Source organism: Phyllobates terribilis, unplaced genomic scaffold (genome assembly GCF_046119375.1).
Source record: "Phyllobates terribilis strain yellow unplaced genomic scaffold, ASM4611937v1 Scaffold_11__3_contigs__length_659146591, whole genome shotgun sequence".
Lineage (NCBI taxonomy): Eukaryota > Metazoa > Chordata > Amphibia > Anura > Dendrobatidae > Phyllobates > Phyllobates terribilis.
The window spans coordinates 255,741,827-255,763,024 of NW_027362771.1; the positions used below are offsets into that span (position 1 = coordinate 255,741,827).

Below are 21,198 nucleotides of genomic sequence, written 5' to 3' on the forward strand. Positions count from 1 at the left end.
ACTGGCAAACATGGCTGGTATGCAGACAGGTGGATATTGACAGGCACAGCTGGTATGTAGACAGGTGGGCACTGGCAGACACGGCTGGCATGCAGACATGTGGGCACAGGCAGGCACGGCTGACGTGCAGAGAGGCGGGTACTGGCAGGTAGAAACGCAGGCAGGATAGGGACCTGTACAGACTGGGACACAGGAACGGAGCCGCAGGTGCGGTAGACGAGCAGAGCAGAGCAAAACCCGCAGATGCGGTAGACAAGCTGAGCAGAGCAAAACCCGCAGATGCGGTAGATGAGCTGAGCAGAGCAAAACCCGCAGATGCGGTAGACAAGCAGAGCAGAGCAAAACCCGCAGATGCGGTAGACAAGCAGAGCAGAGCAAAACCCGCAGGTGCGGTAGACAAGCTGAGCAGAGCAAAACCCGCAGATGCGGTAGACAAGCTGAGCAGAGCAAAAGCCGCAGATGCGGTAGACAAGTAGAGCAGAGCAAAACCCGCAGATGCGGTAGACAAGCAGAGCAAAGCAAAACCCGCAGATGCGGTAGACAAGCTGAGCAGAGCAAAACCCGCAGATGCGGTTGACAAGCTGAGCAGAGCAAAACCCGCAGATGTGGTAGACAAGCAGAGCAGAGCAAAACCCGCAGATGCGGTAGACAAGCAGAGCAGAGAAAAACCCGCAGATGCGGTAGACAAGCAGAGCAGAGCAAAACCCGCAGATGCGGTAGACAAGCTAAGCAGAGCAAAACCCGCAGATGCGGTAGACAAGCTGAGCAGAGCAAAACCCGCAGATGTGGTAGACAAGCAGAGCAGAGCAAAACCCGCAGATGCGGTAGACAAGCAGAGCAGAGCAAAACCCGCAGATGCGGTAGACAAGCAGAGCAGAGCAAAACCCGCAGATGTGGTAGACAAGCAGAACAGACCAAAACCCGCAGATGCGGTAGACAAGCAGAGCAGAGCAAAACCCGCAGATGCGGTAGAACAAGCAGAGCGAAGCAAAACCGCAGGTGCGGCAAACAAGCGAAGCAGAGCGGAACCGCCGGAGCGGTGAACAAGCAGAGCAGAAGGTGAAGGCAGACAGGACAGGGTTCTATTCACATGGAACAGACTGGAAAATACAGGAAGATTCAGAACCAGATACACACAAGGTACTTACAATGAAGTAGCGAGTGGACACAAAACTCACAAACAGAAGTACAGAGACAACGAGTTGGAGTTAGGTGCAAGTTCAGACACTGCAGGCAAAGGGAAGGTATGGACATAGAGAGAAACAAGTAACGGGCTAGGACACTGTTCAGACAGGAACTGAACCGGGAATAAGGTACAGGAACAAGCCTGGGAACTCAGCCCCCAGGGTGGCGGAAACAGACTAGAAGTCAGAGATACAGGTAGCAGCCCTGGGTACTCGGCCCCCAGGGTGGCGGAAACAGACTAGAAGTCACAGGTACAGGAAAAGGCCCTGGGTACTCAGCCCCCAGGGTGGCGGACAGACTAGAGTCAGGACAGAACCTGGCACCTCAGTTGAAAAAGACAAACTGTGTGAAAGTGTTTCTCAGGCACCTCCTACTGGGTGGAGGGGGTTTAAGTATCCAGTGACTCACAGCAATAGGCTGAGGACCCATTAGGACTGTGCACATGGTAGCTATAAGAAACAAGCAGAAAGCCGCGCCGACGCCCTAAGCAATCAGACAAGAGACATGGACACTGCAGGAATTGAAACAAAGAGTGCAACATGGACTGACAGGTAAGATTGCGCTCTTGCATGGTGGGAGGTGGTGCACCATGCAAGCACGCCCCCAGGAATGTTACACTTCAATTTAAGGATTATGGAGGCCACTGTGCTCTTAGGAACCTTGAGTAATGCAGAAATTCTTTTATAACCTTGGCCAGATCTGTGCCTTGCCACAATTCTGTCTCTGGTCTCCTTTTGCAGTTCCTTTGAGCTCATGATTCTCATTTGGTCTGACATGCACTGTGAGCTGTGAGGTCTTATATAGACAGGTGTGTGCCTTTCCAAATCAAGTCCTATCAGTTTAATTAAACACAGCTGGACTCCAATGAAGGATTAGAACCATCTCAATGAGGATCACTAGATTTAATTTTATTGTCACTTTTCATCCAGGAGTCAAAAATGTCAAAGCTGATCCTTTGTCCCGGAGCTTCCCTGGTGGTGACAAGCATGAGAACCCTGCCTCAATATTACAGAAGGGGGTAGTCATTTTGGCATTGTATCCTGAACTAGAGGGTATGGTGTTGGAGGCTCAGGGGGACGCCCCTGCCTCCTGCCCTTCAGGAAGGTTATTTGTACCATCTAATTTGCGCCCCAAAGTAATTAAGGAACATCCGCGGACCTCCTCTCTCTTCGTTTTTGGTGGCCGGGGTTGCATCGGGATGTGATTGAACAAATACAGTTATATGAAAAAGTTTGGGCACCCCTATTAATCTTAAGCTTATTGTTTTCTTAAAATTGGTGTTTTTGCAACAGCTATTTCAGTTTGATATATGTAATAACTGTTGGACACAGTAATGTTTCTGCCTTGAAATGAGGTTTATTTTACTAACAGAAAATGTGCAATCTGCATTCAAACAAAATTTGACAGGTGCATAAGTATGGGCACCTCAACAGAAAAGTGACATTAATATTTAGTAGATCCTCCTTTTGCAAAAATAACAGCCTCTAGTCGCTTCCTGTAGCTTTTAATGATTTCCTGGATCCTGGATGAAGGTATTTTTGACCATTCCTCTTTACAAAACAATTCCAGTTCAGTTAAGTTTGATGGTCGCCGAGCATGGACAGCCCTCTTCAAATGATCCCACAGATGTTCAATGATATTCAGGTCTGGGGACTGGGATGGCCATTCCAGAACATTGTAATTGTTCCTCTGCATGAATGCCTGAGTAGATTTGGAGCGGTGTTTTGGATCATTGTCTTGCTGAAAGATCCATCCCCTGCGTAACTTCAACTTTATCACTGATTCTTGAACATTATTGTCAAGAATCTGCTGATACTGAGTGGAATCCATGCGTCCCTCAACTTTAACAAGATTCCCGGTGCCGGCATTGGCCACACAGCCCCAAAGCATGATGGAACCTCCACCAAATTTTACTGTGGGTAGCAAGTGTTTTTCTTGGAATGCTGTGTTTTTTTTGACGCCATGCATAACGCCTTTTTGTATGACCAAACAACTCAATCTTGGTTTCATCAGTCCACAGGACCTTCTTCCAAAAAGAAATTGGCTTCTCCAAATGTGCTTTTGCATACCTCAGCCGACTCTGTTTGTGGCGTGCTTGCAGAAACGGCTTCTTTCGCATCACTCTCCCATACAGCTTCTCCTTGTGCAAAGTGCGTTGTATAGTTGATCGATGCACAGTGACACCATCTGCAGCAAGTTGATGCTGCAGCTCTCTGGAGGTGGTCTGAGGATTGTCCTTGACTGATCTCACCGTTCTTCTTCTCTGCCTTTCTGATGTTTTTCTTGGCCTGCCACTTCTGGCCTTAACAAGAACTGTCCCTGTGTTCTTCCATTTCCTTACTATGTTCCTCACAGTGGAAACTGACAGGTTAAATCTCTGCGACAGCTGTTTGTATCCTTCCCCTGAACAACTATGTTGAATAATCTTTGTTTTCAGATCATTTGACAGTTGTTTTGAGGAGCCCATGATGCCACTCTTCAGAGGAGATTCAAACAGGAGAACAACTTGCAAGTGGCCACTTTAATTAGGTTTTCTCATGATTCCATACACCTAGCTGTGAAGTTCAAAGCTCAATGAGGTTACAAAACCAAAAAAAAGTGTTTTAGTAAGTCAGTAAAAAGTAGGGAGGAGTATTTAAAGCAAGAAAATGATAAGGGTGCCCATACTTATGCACCTGTCAAATTTTGTTTGAATGCAGATTGCACATTTTCTGTTAGTACAATAAACCTCATTTCAAGGCAGAAACATTACTGTGTCCAACAGTTATTACATATATCAAACTGAAATAGCTGTTGCAAAAACACCAATTTTAAGAAAACATTAAGCTTAAGATTAATAGGGGTGCCCAAACTTTTTCATATAACTGTATCGGCTTGTAGTATTTGCGCGCGTTCTAAGGTTTTTCATACCCGTCTGTCTTCTTCTGCTACCTATCACTAGTAGGCCATGGACACACTTGTCCATGGATTTTATTACTGACCTACCGGTTTCTGCAGGAAAAACGGTGGTTTTGGTGGTTGTATATAGGTTCAGTAAAATGGTTCACTTCGTCACATTACCTGCACTTCCAAATGCCAAGACACTAGCTCAGGTGTTTATAAATGAGATCATGAAGCTTCAGGGGGCTCCCTCCGATGTGGAGTCAGATCAGGGGACCCAGTTTGTTTCCAAGTTCTGGAAAGCATTCTGTTCTCAACTGGGGGTGCAGCTGTTCTTTTCCTCTGCCTTCCACCCTCAGTCGAACGGACAGAACAAGCATGTCAGTCAGAATTTGGAGACCTACCTCAGGTGTTTCGTCTCCGAAAATCAGGAGGATTGGGCATCCTACTTACCGCTGGCAGAATTTGCCATTAATAATCATCGTCAAGAATCCACTGGCAGGTCACCGTTCTTTGGTGCATACGGTGACCACCCACAGTTTGGTACCTTTAGTGGGGGAGGAGCTTTGGGAGTTCCTGAGGAGGAACGTTTTGCTTCTTCGCTCTCCTCGATGTGCAGGGGGATTCTGAGTAATTTAAAGATCATGGTAGACAGGTACAAACGTATGGCTGACAGAAAACGCTTGACCAGGTCCAGACCTGAATGTGAATGACTTTGTGTGGTTGTCTACCAGGTATATAAGATTGAAAGTTCCTTCTTGGAAGCTGGGACCTAGGTTTATTGGTCCCTATAAAATAACCGCTGTCATTAACCCAGCAGCGTTTCGTCTTGAGCTTCTTCAGGCCCTTAAGGTCCACAATGTCTTCCACAGGTCCTTACTCAAGAAATATGTGGAACCTCTTGAGCCCTCACTCCTACCGCCGCCCCCAATAATGGTGGATGGTAATATGGAGTTTCAGATTTCAAGGATTGTAGATTCTCATCTCCAACGTTGTTCCCTACAATACTTGGTACACTGGAAGGGTTATGGTTCAGAGGAAAGGGTGTGGGTTTCAGTATCAAAGGTGAACACTCCCAAGTTGGTTTGGTCATTTCACACCTCTTATCCTGAGAAACCTGGCCCTGAGTGTCCGGAGGCCACTCGTAGAAGAGGGGGTACTGTCACGATGTGACAGACAGTTACCCAGCAGATAGTTGCAGAAGATCTCTTTGTTTGGCATTACAGACACCTTCATAGATTTGTCTCACTCTAGGACCTAGTGGCTACCTCCCTCCGGCTAATTGACACGCAGGCCTGGGTGTTTAAATACTTCCTGTTTGTTATAGGAGGGTGCCGGTGATATTCACATCACCACTTGTGAAGGCTTGGAGATGTTGCAGTCTTTTTACTTCCTCTTTAGTGCTAAGAAGCTGTGTGTGTAATCTCGCTGAAGTCGGCTCAAGCCAAGTTACTTCCCCTGTGTCTGTCTCCCCTTGCTGTCTTTAGTTGTTAGTGGGGACTGACTAGCGCTCACCCCCCCTTCCCTAGCCAGGGCCTACCTCTAGGGAGATACAGGGTTTTAGGTTCCTGATCGGCGATTGGTGAGAAGCCAATATAGGGACGGTAGGGAAGACTGGGCTCCCTTCCCCTCATCCCTTTGTGTTGCACTTTGTCTTTCCTACACTGTGCGTGACAATTTCCAGGTAGACAGCAAAGAACATAACAGCAAAAGACACTCACTGGTATTTTCAGGACATTTGATCTGCTCACTGGAGCAGAAGAAATGTCCTGGGAGGATGCATATAGTGGGGTATCTTCAACAAAGAAGAGTAGATTAAATTAGCAAGGAGACAGCCAGTCTACAGGAAGACCAAATGCTATATTAGGTGCTAATATATGCAAGGGAAGATAATTGTCCCTATGTAGACTGGACGTCTCCAGTCCATACAAGGTACCTCACATGGCACAATGGAAATGCAATATTTCCATGCCATATGTATAATAAACTGATGCCAACACAATCCACAGATGTATCTGAAATTGGGAAAATAATCACTTGTGTGGTTTCAAGCGCCAGGATTTTCAGCCTTGGGAAATCACAGAGATGTAATATCATCCCGAATTATGGATATATCATAGTCATGATTGGTGTGTCTAGGATGGTGAAAGTATGCTCAGAAATATGTCTTATTATTCTACTAGGAGGTTTCTGTGAAAAAATATTATATAAATTAGAATTATGTCCTGCACTCATCTTTTCTTGCACACAATTAGCCATCCTCCTCTCAATGCCACTGCTTGGTATGCATCACAGGCTTTCATTAAACAATACATCAGGAGCTTTCCCGGCATATGTGTTTAACGGACACCAAATATGCAATGAGAATGAGCCAAATATTTACCAATGTAAGCTAAAGAGATGTTGTCAATGGAGAACCTCTCTTTTTCACAATAGGTAGTAAGCCAGCCTTTCAGAAATAGCACCTTTTTTTGCTGTTAAGATTACATGAGTAGCAATGGGAACTCTTGTGGATAGTGTTATAGTCTTATCTGTCCATGCGCATAAGCTGTGATAAACTGCTCATAATGTAAATTACATTCATGTTTCAGTCTTACTAATGGAAGGAATTATTTTAAAGCTGCAAACATAATTGACCCATGGTATTAGAAAGTATAGATTATGTTGAAACAGTATCCGTCTAATCAATTTTATAACGGTATGTAAGCTTGGGAGATTATCAATAACAGTCATTCCAAAGTGCAACCTTCAAAAGGGTTCTCATTGGAGTAATTGAGTTTTTATCTGTGTAGGTAAAATTCTTTATTAGGGATGAGCGGACCCAAGGATGTTTTGGTTCATCAGGTTCAGCCGAACTGTAGTTCAAAGTTCGGTTCAGCATCCGAACTTGACCGCGAACCCAATAGAAGTCAATGAGGACCCGAACTTCAGTTCTTTAAAATGGCTGTAAAATGGTCATAGTAAGGGCTAGGAAGCTGCAAAAGGAAGCAAAATGGGGGTAAGAGCGGGACAATTGCCCTGCAAACAAATGTGGTTAGGAAAATGACTTAAAATAACATAGAATAAAAAAATAAAAAATAATAATCTTGAACCAGGAGGCAGAGGTACAAGTGGAGGAGGAGGTGGAGTGGGATGTGGCAGTGTAGGTGAAAGAGGCAGTGAGGAGGTATTCAACACTGTTTTTGTGCATTTTTTTTAAGTGAACTGACTTAAAAGAACATGTAATTACAAAAAAAAATACCATCTAGAATCAGGAGATGGAGGTTCAAGTGGAGGAAAAGGTGGAGTAGGTGAAGGAGGTGGAGGTGGACATGGCGGTGTACGTGGAAGAGGTGGAGGAGGAGGTAGCCCACACTGTTTTTTTTTTTTTTATTACGGGAGGCCCCAAAATTAGTTCACCTGTACCTGCATCTGAAACTCGCAGACAGGGGAGCAGCAGCAGGCTGAGAATGCGGAAAGTGTGCACACACTGCCTGCACTTTCAGCACCAGCTATGACATATGTGGGTAATTTTTAAGGAAGCTCTGCACCACCAAATTCAGCACATGCACAAGGCAAGGGATGTGCGTCAAACCGGTTATGCACAGAGCTGCTACGAGATTTTGCCCATTATCGCATACCACCAGGCCATGCTCAATGTTCACCAGCACCAACCACTCATCTATCTGCTGTTTGATCTCTGTCCATAGCTCCTGTGCGTTGTGCAAATTTTGCCCCAAATAGATCAGTTTCAGAATAGCCTGCTGTCTTTTACCCCTCCCTGTGCTGAAGTTGGTGGTGTAGGTCTTACCGTGACGAGATGAGGAGGCAGTGGAGGAAGCAGAAAGCAGAGTAGGAGAAGGAGGCAACCTGGACAGAGAAACTTACCGCAATCCTCAGTGGTTGTAGGACATGCTCTGGAACGCCTTCTGCCTCTGTCCCAGCCGCCACTACATATACCCAGTGGGCACTTAGGAAGAGGTAACATTCCTGGCCGTACTTACGGGTCCACGTTTCTGTGCTTATGTGGACCTTGCTACTGATGGCGTTGTGCAGTGCACACCTTATTTGGTCTGCAACATGCGTGTGTAGGGCAGGGATGGCCCGCTTGGAAAAGTGGTGGTGGTTTGGAACAACGTACTGTGGGACAGTCACCACCATCAATTTTTTAAAACTGTCCGTCTCCATCAGCCAGAATGGCAGCATTTTAAAGGCCAGGAATTTGGAAATGCTGTCATTCAGGACCATGGTTTGTGGGTGGGTAGGCGGGTATTTCCTCTTTCTATCGAGGGTTACGGGATCGAGAGCTGATCACTTCCATGGGACGGTGTGCAGATGCTCGGTGATACTGCTGGTGGTGGTGGTGGTGCTGTCACATCCTTTCTTTGTGGGGAGGCAGGTGGCCCTGTTGATCGAGAGCGGAAGGAAGAGGCCGAGACTGCAGCAGAAGAGGGAGCAGGAGGAGGCTCAGATCTGTCATGCTTTTTAAGGTGTATACTTCACTGCACCACGTGCTTGGAATTTAGATGCCTCATCATGCAGGTGGTTCTCAGGTTCAGGACATGTATGCCCCGCTTCAGGCTCTAATGCCACAGTGTGCAAACCACCTGTGTATTGTCGTCAGCACATTGGCTGAAGAAATGCCATGCCAGGGAGCTACTGTGAGCTAGTTTTGGTTTGCGCATTTTCTTGGCACGGTAGGCACTAGCAACCGACGTTCTCGCTAAGGGCTGCCCACTGTGCTTTTGCAATAAGGAGTTCAAACAGTTTTTTACTGTGCTGCTGGTCATCCACGTGGAAAAGACGTCTCAAAACAAAAGATTCCAATAAGATTTTTTTATTTTTGGTACAATTTAAAAATCTACGCTTTTCGAAGTCTCTCCAACTTCTTCATCAGGATGAACTTTTGCACTCTGCTCCCTCTTTTACTGTGCTGCTGGGGCAGCGTGACCACCTCCTCTTCCTCCGAACTGCCCACGTCACTAGGATGACCTTCGATCCATGGGTGGTCTAGGACCTCATCATCCCCCACATCATCCCCCACCCACTCCTCATCCTCTGCCCCCCTTGCCGGTCTGCACAGTGCAGAAAGACGCTGCATTTAACAACTGTGCTTCGTTATCCTCTAAGATGTGCTGCAGTGGTCCATTGACTGTGTGCACTATCCCTCCCACATACCCATCCACCAACATAACAGTGCACTCAGTCGCTTCCAGTTCTGGGGTAGGGTCAGGTGGATGGGCCACGGAACCCCAGCCAGAGGACTCATCAAAATGCCATCAGCCATGTCCTGGCCTCACCATTCGTGTAGCGGTACTCAGCCCTATGAAATGTTACAAAACGTCCTGTCACCTGTATGCACCATAGGAAGTGGTTTCATTTGGGAACATACCAGGCACAAAATGACCACGTTCTCTCCCTTCAGCAGCTACACCACAAGCAAGAGCAGCTACACCAGCACCAGCAGGGTCATAATCACGTCCCCTATTTGCTCTCCTTATTTTTTTTTAAGTGATTTTTAGGCACACTACTCCCACAGACACGGGTGCAGAGTAGAACAATTTGTTTTACGCACACTACTCCCACAGACACGGGTGCAGAGTAGAACAATTTGTTTTTACACACCCTATTCCCACAGACACGGGTGCAGAGTAGAACAATTCGTTTTTTACGCACACTACACTACTCCCACAGACACAAGTGCAGAGTAGAACAATTTGTTTTACACACACTACTCCCATAGACAAAAGTGTAGAGTAGAACAATTTGTTTTTACGCAAACAAGCACAGTCACGGGTGCAGAGTAGAACAATTTGTTTTTACACACACTACTCCCACAGATACAGGTTCAGCGTAGAACAATTTGTTTTTACACACACTACTCCCACAGACACGGGTGCAGAGTAGAACAATTTGTTTTTACACACCCTACTCCCACAGATACAGGTTCAGCGTAGAACAATTTGTTTTTACACACACTACTCCCACAGATACAGGTTCAGCGTAGAACAATTTGTTTTACACACACTACTCCCATAGACAAAAGTGTAGAGTAGAACAATTTGTTTTTACGCAAACTAGCACAGTCACGGGTGCAGAGTAGAACAATTTGTTTTTACACACACTACTCCCACAGACACGGGTACAAAGTAGAACAATTTGTTTTTACGTACACTACTCTCACAGACATGGGGGCAGAGTAGAAAAAATTGGTTAGGCACACTACTACCACAGACACGGGTGCAGAGTAGAAAAAAATTGGTTTTAGTCACATTACTCCCACAGACATGGGTGCAGAGTAGTGATGAGCGAGTTGCTAATTTAACTCTTTAATTGAGCACGCTTGGGTGCTCGCCGAGTATTTTCGGCATGTTTGGCATCTATGTTTGAGCCGCCGCTGCTGCATGTGTCGGCTGTTTGACAGCTGCGACACATGCAGGGAGTGCCTGTTTCTTAGCCGTGAGACATGCGGCGGCTCTAACATAGATGTCGAGCACACCGAAAATACTCGGCGAGCACCTGAGTGTGCTTGATTAAAGGGTTAAACGAGCACGGTCGCTCATCACTAGTGTAGAGTAGAAAAAAATGGTTTTAGACACGCTACTCCCACCGACACAGGTGCAGAGTAGAAATAATTGGTTGTAGGCACACTACTCCCACAGACACGGGTGCAGAGTAGAAAAAAATTGTTTTAGGCACACTAGTCCCACCGACATAGGTGCAGAGTAGAAATAATTGGTTGTAGGCTCACTACTCCCACAGACATGGGTGCTGAGTACACACAGAGAAGCTTTTTGGAAAACTGCGCACACACAAAACCTAATACTGTCCCTCATTCCAGCTGTGTCCTGTCCGTACTCCAAGTAGAGCAGCCCCTTACATTGCTTAGTGGTTGTTGCCTGGTATTGCACCTTATCTCCTGTTCACTTGCATTCACTTAAATAGGAGATAAGTTTCAATAGGGGTACTGAACCTTATCTCATAGTCACTTGAATTCGTTTAAATAGGAGATTAGGTGTGGTAACAGGCAGCAGCCACTTACCAATCTACAGGACTGCTATGTTCTACCCTGCACATTGCTTATATTCAGCAACCGCCTGAGTAGATGACAGCTGATCGGTGAGGGTGCCAGGTATTCGACCCACAGATATGTAAGTACCAGACAACCACTTTAATTCTGGTGACACATATGGCCAGTTACTACACTGGAGGGAACTACACTGAAGTATCCAGGAAAAAAGGAGTTGATTGAACAGCAACAGCAATTACACTGCCCTTTTATTACACAACTCATACACATGACTGTATTATGGATCTGTAATACTGCACCCATACCCTGCTATGGTTTCACACTATACCTCCATGTGCCTCCAATATATACTAAGATACAATTCAAAAAGAGTAAAAAATGCACACACACTTAAAAAGGCTTCGAAAGGGAGAGGTATAAATGCATAGTCGCAAGGGATACATTCACAAAAAACGTATTTTCGGTCCTAGTGATGTCTTGCTGACCTCACACAGACAACATACAGAACAATCCTAAGGTATGTGCACATCTTAAGTATTTGCAGCAGACTTTTATGCACCAAACATGTTTTTTTTTACCAGTCATTTGAATTGGTGAAAAACGCTGCCAAAACGCTGAAAGAAATAACGCTGCAGATTTGATCCTGCTTTAAACCTGCAAGAAAAATATAAGCAACATGTGCATGAATTCCAGAAATCTCATTCACTTTCCTGGTACAGTAAAGCGCTGTGTTTTTTTATCGGCAAAAACACACTGAAAGAATGGGGGGAAAACGCCTCAAAAAAAAGCGGCGTGTGAACAATCCATTATTTAATAGGACTGTTTAGATGACAGTTTTTTACATACGGACCAAGTATCCATGTGAAAAATATTGCAGCATGCACTATTCTCTTCCGTATTTTGGATGAGACTCGCCTATTCAAGTCTATTGGTAGCAAAAAAAAATCGGATCCCATACAGATCATACTTATAGCATGTGATTTTAATGGATAGAGTTGTGCTCAAAAGTTTACATACCCCGGCAGAATTTTTCCTTTCTTGGACTTGTTTCAGAGAATATGAATGATAACAAAAAAAACTCATGGTTATTGGTTGGGTGAAGCCATTTATTGTCAAACTACTGTGTTTTCTCTTTTGAAATCTTAATGACAACCAAAACTATCCAAATGACCCTGATCAAAAGTTCACATACCCCAGTTCTTAATACCATGTATTGCCCCCTCTAACATCAATGACAGCTTGAAGTATTTTGTGGTAGTTGTGGATGAGGTTCTTTATTTTCTCAGATGGTAAAGCTGCCCATTATTCTTGGCAAAATGCCTCTAGTTCCTGTAAATTCCTGGGCTGTCTAGCATGAACTGCGCGCTTCAGATCTCCCCAGAGTGGCTCATTGATATTGAGGTCAGGAGACTGAGATGTCCACTCCAGACCCTTCACTTTGTTCTGCTGTAGCCAATGACAGGTCGACTTGGCCTTGTGTTTTGTATTGTTGACATGTTGCAACGTCCAAGTACGTCCCATGCACAGCTTCCGGGCTGATGAGTGCAAATTTGCCTCCAGTATATGCTGACAACGTGCTGCATTCATCTTTCCTTCAACTTTTATCAAGTTTCCTGTGCCTTTGTAGCTCACACATCCCCAAAACATTAGCGATCCACCTCCATGCTTTACTGTATGAATGGTGTTCCTTTCATCATATGCCTTGTTGACCTCTCTCCAAATGTAACGTTTATGGTTGTGGCCAAAAAGTTCCATTTTGGTCTCATCACTCCAAATTACCTTGTTCCAGCAGCTTTGAGGCTTATTTCTGTGGTGTTTTACATATTGTAGGCGAGATAATTTGTGGCATTTGCGCAGTAATGGCTTTTTTCTGGCGACTCGACCATGCAGCCCATTTTTCTTCAAGTGCCTCCTTATTGTGCATCTTGAAGCCACACCGCTAGCTTTCAGAGAGTCCTGAATTTCAGCTGATGTTATTTATGGGTTTTTCTTTGCATCCCAAACAATTTTCCTGGCAGTTGTGGCCGAAAATGTGTTGGTCTACCTGACCGTGGTTTGGTTTTTACAGAGCCCCTGATTTTCCATTTGTTAATCACAGTTTGAACGCTGCTTACTGTTATGTTCTGCTACCAGAGCTAAGGAAAGAGAGGAGATCTGTCCCTACGATAGAACTCAGCTGAATCCCTACGATGTAACAGGGGACCTGATCCTGCGATCAGACCTGCTAAAGTCCTAAGCTAGTCTGTACGGAGACCTATAGATGTGGGGAAGGAATCCCTACAAGTACTAAGGACTGGGAGGAAAATGGGACACCTCCTAACAGAAATAGTAGCAGACAGACGAACAAACAAAATATATAGAACATAGAGGTCCGTAGACCAAGCAAACTAACAGAGTAAGATACAGAGCACAGGCTAGCTAGAAAGTAGTTATACAATGAAGTCCAGCAAAGCCAGAAGGGCGGAGCAGGATTAAATAGGCCAACAAGGTCATGTGACCAGCAAAGGAAAAAACCTAAGAGCAAGGTTCTAACAGTACCCCCCCTTCTAAGAGGATCCTCCGGATCCCCTAGGACCAGGCTTCTCAGGAAATCTCCTGTGAAACGCTCTGATAAGTCTGGACGCGGAAACATCATCTGACCTCACCCAAGAGTTATCCTCGGGTCCGAAACCTTTCCAGGCCACAAGATACTGCAAACTACCTCTATACCGTCTAGAGTTAAGGATGCGAGAAATTTCATATTCCCCGTCCTCCACCACCGGAGGAACAGAGGCAGAGGCGTCACCATCCGACACAACAGCTTTTTTTAACAGAGAGACATGAAATACCGGATTAATTCTCCAGGAGGTAGGAACCTCCAACCTAACAGCAGATTGGTTGACAACCTGAAGCACCTTAAAGGGCCCTACAAACTTGGGACCCAATTTCTTAGAAGGAATCCTCAACCGCAGATTCCTAGAGGACAACCAAACCATGTCACCAACAGCGAACAAAACCTCCTGTCGTTTCCTATCAAAGTAGTCTTTAGATTTTCTGTTGGCCTCCTGAAGATTACCACGCACATCCGTCCAAACTCTCTCCAAATCACCGGAAAAATTCTCCTCCTCAGGCACGGCAGATCCCAACTTGGAGAACGACCCAAACGATGGATGTCTCCCAGAACAACAAAAAAAAGGCGAACAACCAGCAGAAGAAGATGTATGATTGTTCAGAGCAAATTCAGCAAGTGGCAGAAACTCAGACCACCCCTCTTGATTGTCTGCCACAAAACAACGCAAGAACTGCTCAACATCCTGGTTTTTCCTTTCTGTCTGGCCATTAGATTCAGGATGATATCCGGACGAGAACGATAAATGAACTCCCAACCTGTCACAAAAGGCACGCCAAAAACGAGCCACGAACTGAGGACCCCTATCAGAAACAATGTCAGTAGGAACGCCATGAAGTCTGACAATTTCCTTGACAAAGGCCTTAGCGAGAGTTTTAGCGCAGGGCAGTTTGACGAAGGGAACCAAGTGACACATCTTGCTAAAACGGTCCACGACCACCCAGATGACAGTAAAACCCTCAGAGGGGGGAAGGTCAGTTATAAAGTCCATAGCCAAATGTGTCCAAGGAGCACTGGGAACCTCCAAAGGACAAAGCAACCCCGCAGCAGGAGTATGTGAGGACTTAGATCTAGCACATATAGTACATTGACGCACCCACTTAATGACTTCCTTCTGCCATCCAGGCCACCAAAAACTGCGACCCACCAGTCTCTTGGTCTCAGAGATTCCGGGATGACCTGCCAACCGAGATTCGTGACACTCAACAAACAAATCTCTCCTAAAGGTCCCAGGCACAAACAACCTCCCATGAGGAGTGTTAGATGGGGCATTCTCCTGTGCTTTAAGAATCTCATCTTCCAAAACGGAGTCCAAAGCAGCTATCACAACACCTTCTTGTAAAATGTTCTCCTCTTTCTCAGCACCGACTATGGGAGAAAAACTGCGAGACAAGGCATCCGCCTTAACATTCTTAGTACCAGGGATGTAAGTAACGGAGAAATTAAACCGCGAGAAAAACAGTGCCCACCTAGCCTGACGGGCATTCAGGCGCTTGGCAGCATCAAGATATATCAGATTTTTATGATCCGTAAGAACCTGAACGGGAAATTCCGCACCTTCCAAGAAGTGGCGCCAGTGTTCAAATGCGAGTTTAATAGCCAATAATTCCCGATTACCAATATCGTAATTCAGTTCAGTCTCCGAAAAAATTTTTGAAAAAAAGGCACAGGGATGTAATCCATCCCCGTTATCCTGAGACAATACTGCGCCAACCCCCACAGAGGAAGCATCAACCTCAACCAAAAACGGCTTAGTCACATCAGGCTGCATAAGGATGGGAGCAGAGGTGAACCTCTCCTTGAGATACACAAAAGCTTCAATAGCCTCAGAAGACCACTGAACCGCTTCAGCACCTTTCCTGGTGAGATCGGTCAGAGGTTTGACAATACTAGAAAAATTTTTTATGAATTTTCTGTAATAATTGGCGAAACCTAAAAACCTCTGTATCGATTTCAAACCAATAGGCCTAGGCCATTCCTGTACAGCTTGAACTTTAACCGGGTCCATCTCAAAACTTTCGCTGGAGATAATGTAACCCAAAAAACTAATTCTCTGTACAGCGAACTCACATTTCTCCAGCTTAGCAAAAAGCGAATTGTCCATTAACAACTGTAATACCTCACGTACGCTCCGCCAATGAGACTCCAGATCCGGCGAATAAATCAAAATATCATCCAAATACACAACCACATTTTTGCCGATCAAAGGTCTAAGGATGTCATTAATAAGATTCTGAAAAAATGCAGGAGCATTAGTAAGACCAAAAGGCATAACCAGATTCTCAAAATGACCCACAGGAGTGTTAAAAGCAGTCTTCCATTCGTCACCCTCCTTCATGCGCAATAGATTGTATGCCCCCTTAAGGTCAATTTTAGAGAACCACTTGGCCCCCATTAACTGGTTAAATAAATCAGGAATCAATGGCAGTGGGTAAGGATTGCGTACAGTAATTTTGTTAATCTCACGAAAATCCAGACAAGGACGTAAACCGCCGTCCTTTTTTTTTACAAAAAAAAATCCAACCGCCACAGGAGACTTAGAAGGCCTAATGTGACCGGCGGCCAAACTTGTCTGTATGTATTCCTCCAAAGCCTTCCTCTCAGGAATAGTAAGGTTAAATAAACGACTTTTAGGAAGAGTCGCTCCAGGGACAAATTCAATAGAACAATCATAGTCTCTATGGGGAGTAGAGATGAGCGTTGTTCTACTCGAACTGTTCGCCAATCTCAAATTCGAGCTGTTTTGGGCGGTGTTCGAGCCGTTCGGCGAACACGAACAATTTGATAAAAATTCGGCTGTTCGAGGTTATGTTCGATAACTGTTCGTGCACCAAAATCATAACTGGATTTTTTCTCAGTAATGATGAAAATTAATGTTAATACGCAGTTTGAGTGTACAGCGGGGTGGGGGGAGGGGCAGGGGATGGATCTCTGCAGGAACAATGAAGATCTCCATTTTTTTTTCTCTTTCCCGCATTTGCAGTGGGGAGGTGCAATCTGTCAGCCTATCAGCAGCGCACACACGGAGCGAAGTGCTTTTTTTCACACAAGCAAGGGCATGTGTCATTGGCAGTGTATGTCACATGTCCTTGCCCTATAAGACCAAGCCATTTTCCCCGTCGCCACCATTTTCTCACTGCTGCAGCTGCGTGTTAGACGGCACCGCTGTTGCTGTATGCGCTATACCTTGTTAATTTCAAGCCAATTTTCGCACAAATATACAGATAGCTTGGGAGTAGGGAATAGTTGTGATTGCAGTCCTTTTAAGGACTAGGTTACAGCATTTCCTACGACTTTTATCAGGGAGGTCTGTGCTCTTAAATAGATAGGTTGTGGGAGTAAAGACTAATTGTAATTGGAGTCCTTTTCAGGACTAGGTTACATCAGTTCCTATCAGTTTTTGCCAGGCAGGTCTGTGCCAGTGCTGTGCAAGTTTTTTTCACAGCATTTGGCTGAATCTAGCAAAGCTAATCCTTTTTGGCCTATTGCAGAGTGTGTTAGTCAGTGGAGTAGCCTATCTGTGCTGCAAGATATACCACCTGTGTATAGAATACCAATTTTTTTACTGCACCTAGTGAAGTAAAATCTTTTGGGCATAGCATCATTCTATTAGTCCATCTATACTGACCTCCATCAGGTTGCAAATTAAAACTAATTTTTATCTGCATCTACAGTACCTCTGAAAAAATATTTGGGCTTCTAGCTGTGTGTGGGACTTGTTGTATTAGTCCATCTATACTGACCTCCATCAGGTTGCAAACTGAATATATTTTTTTCTGCAAGTACCTCTGAAAAAATATTTGGGCTTCTAGCTGTGTGTGGGACTTGTTGTATTAGTCCATCTATACTGACCTCCATCAGGTTGCAAACTGAATATATTTTTTTCTGCATCTACCTCTGAAAAAATATTTGGGCTTCTAGCTGTGTGTGGGATTTGTTGTATTAGTCCATCTATACTGACCTCCATCAGGTTGCAAATTAAAAATAATTTGTATCTGCATCTACAGTACCTCTGAAAAAATATTTGGGCTTCTAGCTGTGTGTGGGACTTGTTGTATTAGTCCATCTATACTGACCTCCATCAGGTTGCAAATTAAAAATAATTTTTATCTGCATCTACAGTACCTCTGAAAAAATATTTGGGCTTCTAGCTGTGTGTGGGACTTGTTGTATTAGTCCATCTATACTGACCTCCATCAGGTTGCAAACTGAATATATTTTTTTCTGCATCTACCTCTGAAAAAATATTGGGCTTCTAGCTGTGTGTGGGTCTTGTTCTATTAATCCATCTATACTGACCTCCATCAGGTTGCAAACTGAATATAATTTTTTTCTGCATCTAGCTCTGAAAAAATATTTGGCCTTCTAGCAGTGTGTCGGACTTTCTCTATTAGTCCATCTATACTGACCTCCATCAGGTTGCAAATTAAAAATAATTTTTATCTGCATCTACAGTACCTCTGAAAAAATATTTGGGCTTCTAACTGTGTGTGGGACTTGTTGTATTAGTCCATCTATACTGACCTCCATCAGGTTGCAAATTAAAAATAATTTTTATCTGCATCTACAGTACCTCTGAAAAAATATTTGGGCTTCTAGCTGTGTGTGGGACTTGTTGTATTAGTCCATCTATACTGACCTCCATCAGGTTGCAAACTGAATATATTTTTTTCTGCATCTACCTCTGAAAAAATACTGGGCTTCTAGCTGTGTGTGGGTCTTGTTCTATTAATCCATCTATACTGACCTCCATCAGGTTGCAAACTGAATATAATTTTTTTCTGCATCTAGCTCTGAAAAAATATTTGGCCTTCTAGCAGTGTGTCGGACTTTCTCTATTAGTCCATCTATACTGACCTCCATCAGGTTGCAAATTAAAAATAATTTTTATCTGCATCTACAGTACCTCTGAAAAAATATTTGGGCTTCTAGCTGTGTGTGGGACTTGTTGTATTAGTCCATCTATACTGACCTCCATCAGGTTGCAAACTGAATATATTTTTTTCTGCATCTACCTCTGAAAAAATATTTGGGCTTCTAGCTGTGTGTGGGTCTTGTTCTATTAATCCATCTATACTGACCTCCATCAGGCTGCAAACTGAATATAATTTTTTTCTGCATCTAGCTCTGAAAAAATATTTGGCCTTCTAGCAGTGTGTCGGACTTTCTCTATTAGTCCATTAATACTGACCTCCATCAGGTTGCAAATTAAAAATAATTTTTATCTGCATCTACAGTACCTCTGAAAAAATATTTGGGCTTCTAGCTGTGTGTGGGACTTGTTGTATTAGTCCATCTATACTGACCTACATCAGGTTGCAAATTAAAAATAATTTTTATCTGCATCTACAGTACCTCTGAAAAAATATTTGGGCTTCTAGCTGTGTGTGGGACTTGTTGTATTAGTCCATCTATACTGACCTCCATCAGGTTGCAAACTGAATATATTTTTTTCTGCATCTACCTCTGAAAAAATATTTGGGCTTCCAGCTGTGTGTGGGACTTGTTGTATTAGTCCATCTATACTGACCTCCATCAGGTTGCAAACTGAATATATTTTTTTCTGCATCTACCTCTGAAAAAATATTTGGGCTTCTAGCTGTGTGTGGGACTTGTTGTATTAGTCCATCTATACTGACCTCCATCAGGTTGCAAATTAAAAATAATTTGTATCTGCATCTACAGTACCTCTGAAAAAATATTTGGGCTTCTAGCTGTGTGTGGGACTTGTTGTATTAGTCCATCTATACTGACCTCCATCAGGTTGCAAATTAAAAATAATTTTTATCTGCATCTACAGTACCTCTGAAAAAATATTTGGGCTTCTAGCTGTGTGTGGGACTTGTTGTATTAGTCCATCTATACTGACCTCCATCAGGTTGCAAACTGAATATATTTTTTTCTGCATCTACCTCTGAAAAAATATTGGGCTTCTAGCTGTGTGTGGGTCTTGTTCTATTAATCCATCTATACTGACCTCCATCAGGTTGCAAACTGAATATAATTTTTTTCTGCATCTAGCTCTGAAAAAATATTTGGCCTTCTAGCAGTGTGTCGGACTTTCTCTATTAGTCCATCTATACTGACCTCCATCAGGTTGCAAATTAAAAATAATTTTTATCTGCATCTACAGTACCTCTGAAAAAATATTTGGGCTTCTAGCTGTGTGTGGGACTTGTTGTATTAGTCCATCTATACTGACCTCCATCAGGTTGCAAATTAAAAATAATTTTTATCTGCATCTACAGTACCTCTGAAAAAATATTTGGGCTTCTAGCTGTGTGTGGGACTTGTTGTATTAGTCCATCTATACTGACCTCCATCAGGTTGCAAACTGAATATATTTTTTTCTGCATCTACCTCTGAAAAAATATTGGGCTTCTAGCTGTGTGTGGGTCTTGTTCTATTAATCCATCTATACTGACCTCCATCAGGTTGCAAACTGAATATAATTTCTTTCTGCATCTAGCTCTGAAAAAATATTTGGCCTTCTAGCAGTGTGTCGGACTTTCTCTATTAGTCCATCTATACTGCCCTCCATCAGGTTGCAAATTAAAAATAATTTTTATCTGCATCTACAGTACCTCTGAAAAAATATTTGGGCTTCTAGCTGTGTGTGGGACTTGTTGTATTAGTCCATCTATACTGACCTCCATCAGGTTGCAAACTGAATATATTTTTTTCTGCATCTACCTCTGAAAAAATATTTGGGCTTCTAGCTGTGTGTGGGTCTCGTTCTATTAATCCATCTATACTGACCTCCATCAGGTTGCAAACTGAATATAATTTTTTTCTGCATCTAGCTCTGAAAAAATATTTGGCCTTCTAGAAGTGTGTCGGACTTTCTCTATTAGTCCATCTATACTGACCTCCATCAGGTTGCAAATTAAAAATAATTTGTATCTGCATCTACAGTACCTCTGAAAAAATATTTGGGCTTCTAGCTGTGTGTGGGACTTGTTGTATTAGTCCATCTATACTGACCTCCATCAGGTTGCAAATTAAAAATAATTTTTATCTGCATCTACAGTACCTCTGAAAAAATATTTGGGCTTCTAGCTGTGTGTGGGACTTGTTGTATTAGTCCATCTATACTGACCTCCATCAGGTTGCAAACTGAATATATTTTTTTCTGCATCTACCTCTGAAAAAATATTTGGGCTTCTAGCTGTGTGTGGGACTTGTTGTATTAGTCCATCTATACTGACCTCCATCAGGTTGCAAATTAAAAATAATTTTTATCTGCATCTACAGTACCTCTGAAAAATATTTGGTCTTCTAGCTGTGTGTGGGACTTGTTGTATTAGTCCATCTATACTGACCTCCATCAGGTTGCAAATTAAAAATAATTTTTATCTGCCTCTACAGTAGTGTTGAGCCACCCCCGTAGTGTTCGAGTTCGGTTCGGTTCGTCGAACACCCGTGTGTTCGCCGAACTGTTCGTCGAACTGTTCGTCGAACACCTTCGAACACCGTTAAAACCAATGGCAGGCAAACAAAAACACATAGAAACACA

At 43.7% G+C, this 21,198-nt stretch overlaps 1 protein-coding gene across 1 annotated transcript in view; it reads left to right on the forward strand.

Annotated features, from left to right (window-relative positions):
• Positions 1–11,061: 11,061 nt before the first annotated feature.
• Positions 11,062–21,198, forward strand: part of LOC141165998 (chloride anion exchanger-like) — a 129,465-nt gene continuing 119,328 nt past the window's right edge. The window contains exon 1 of the mRNA XM_073652181.1: positions 11,062–11,195. The gene's annotated coding sequence lies outside the window, so the exon portion shown is untranslated. The remainder of the gene's footprint in view (positions 11,196–21,198) is intronic.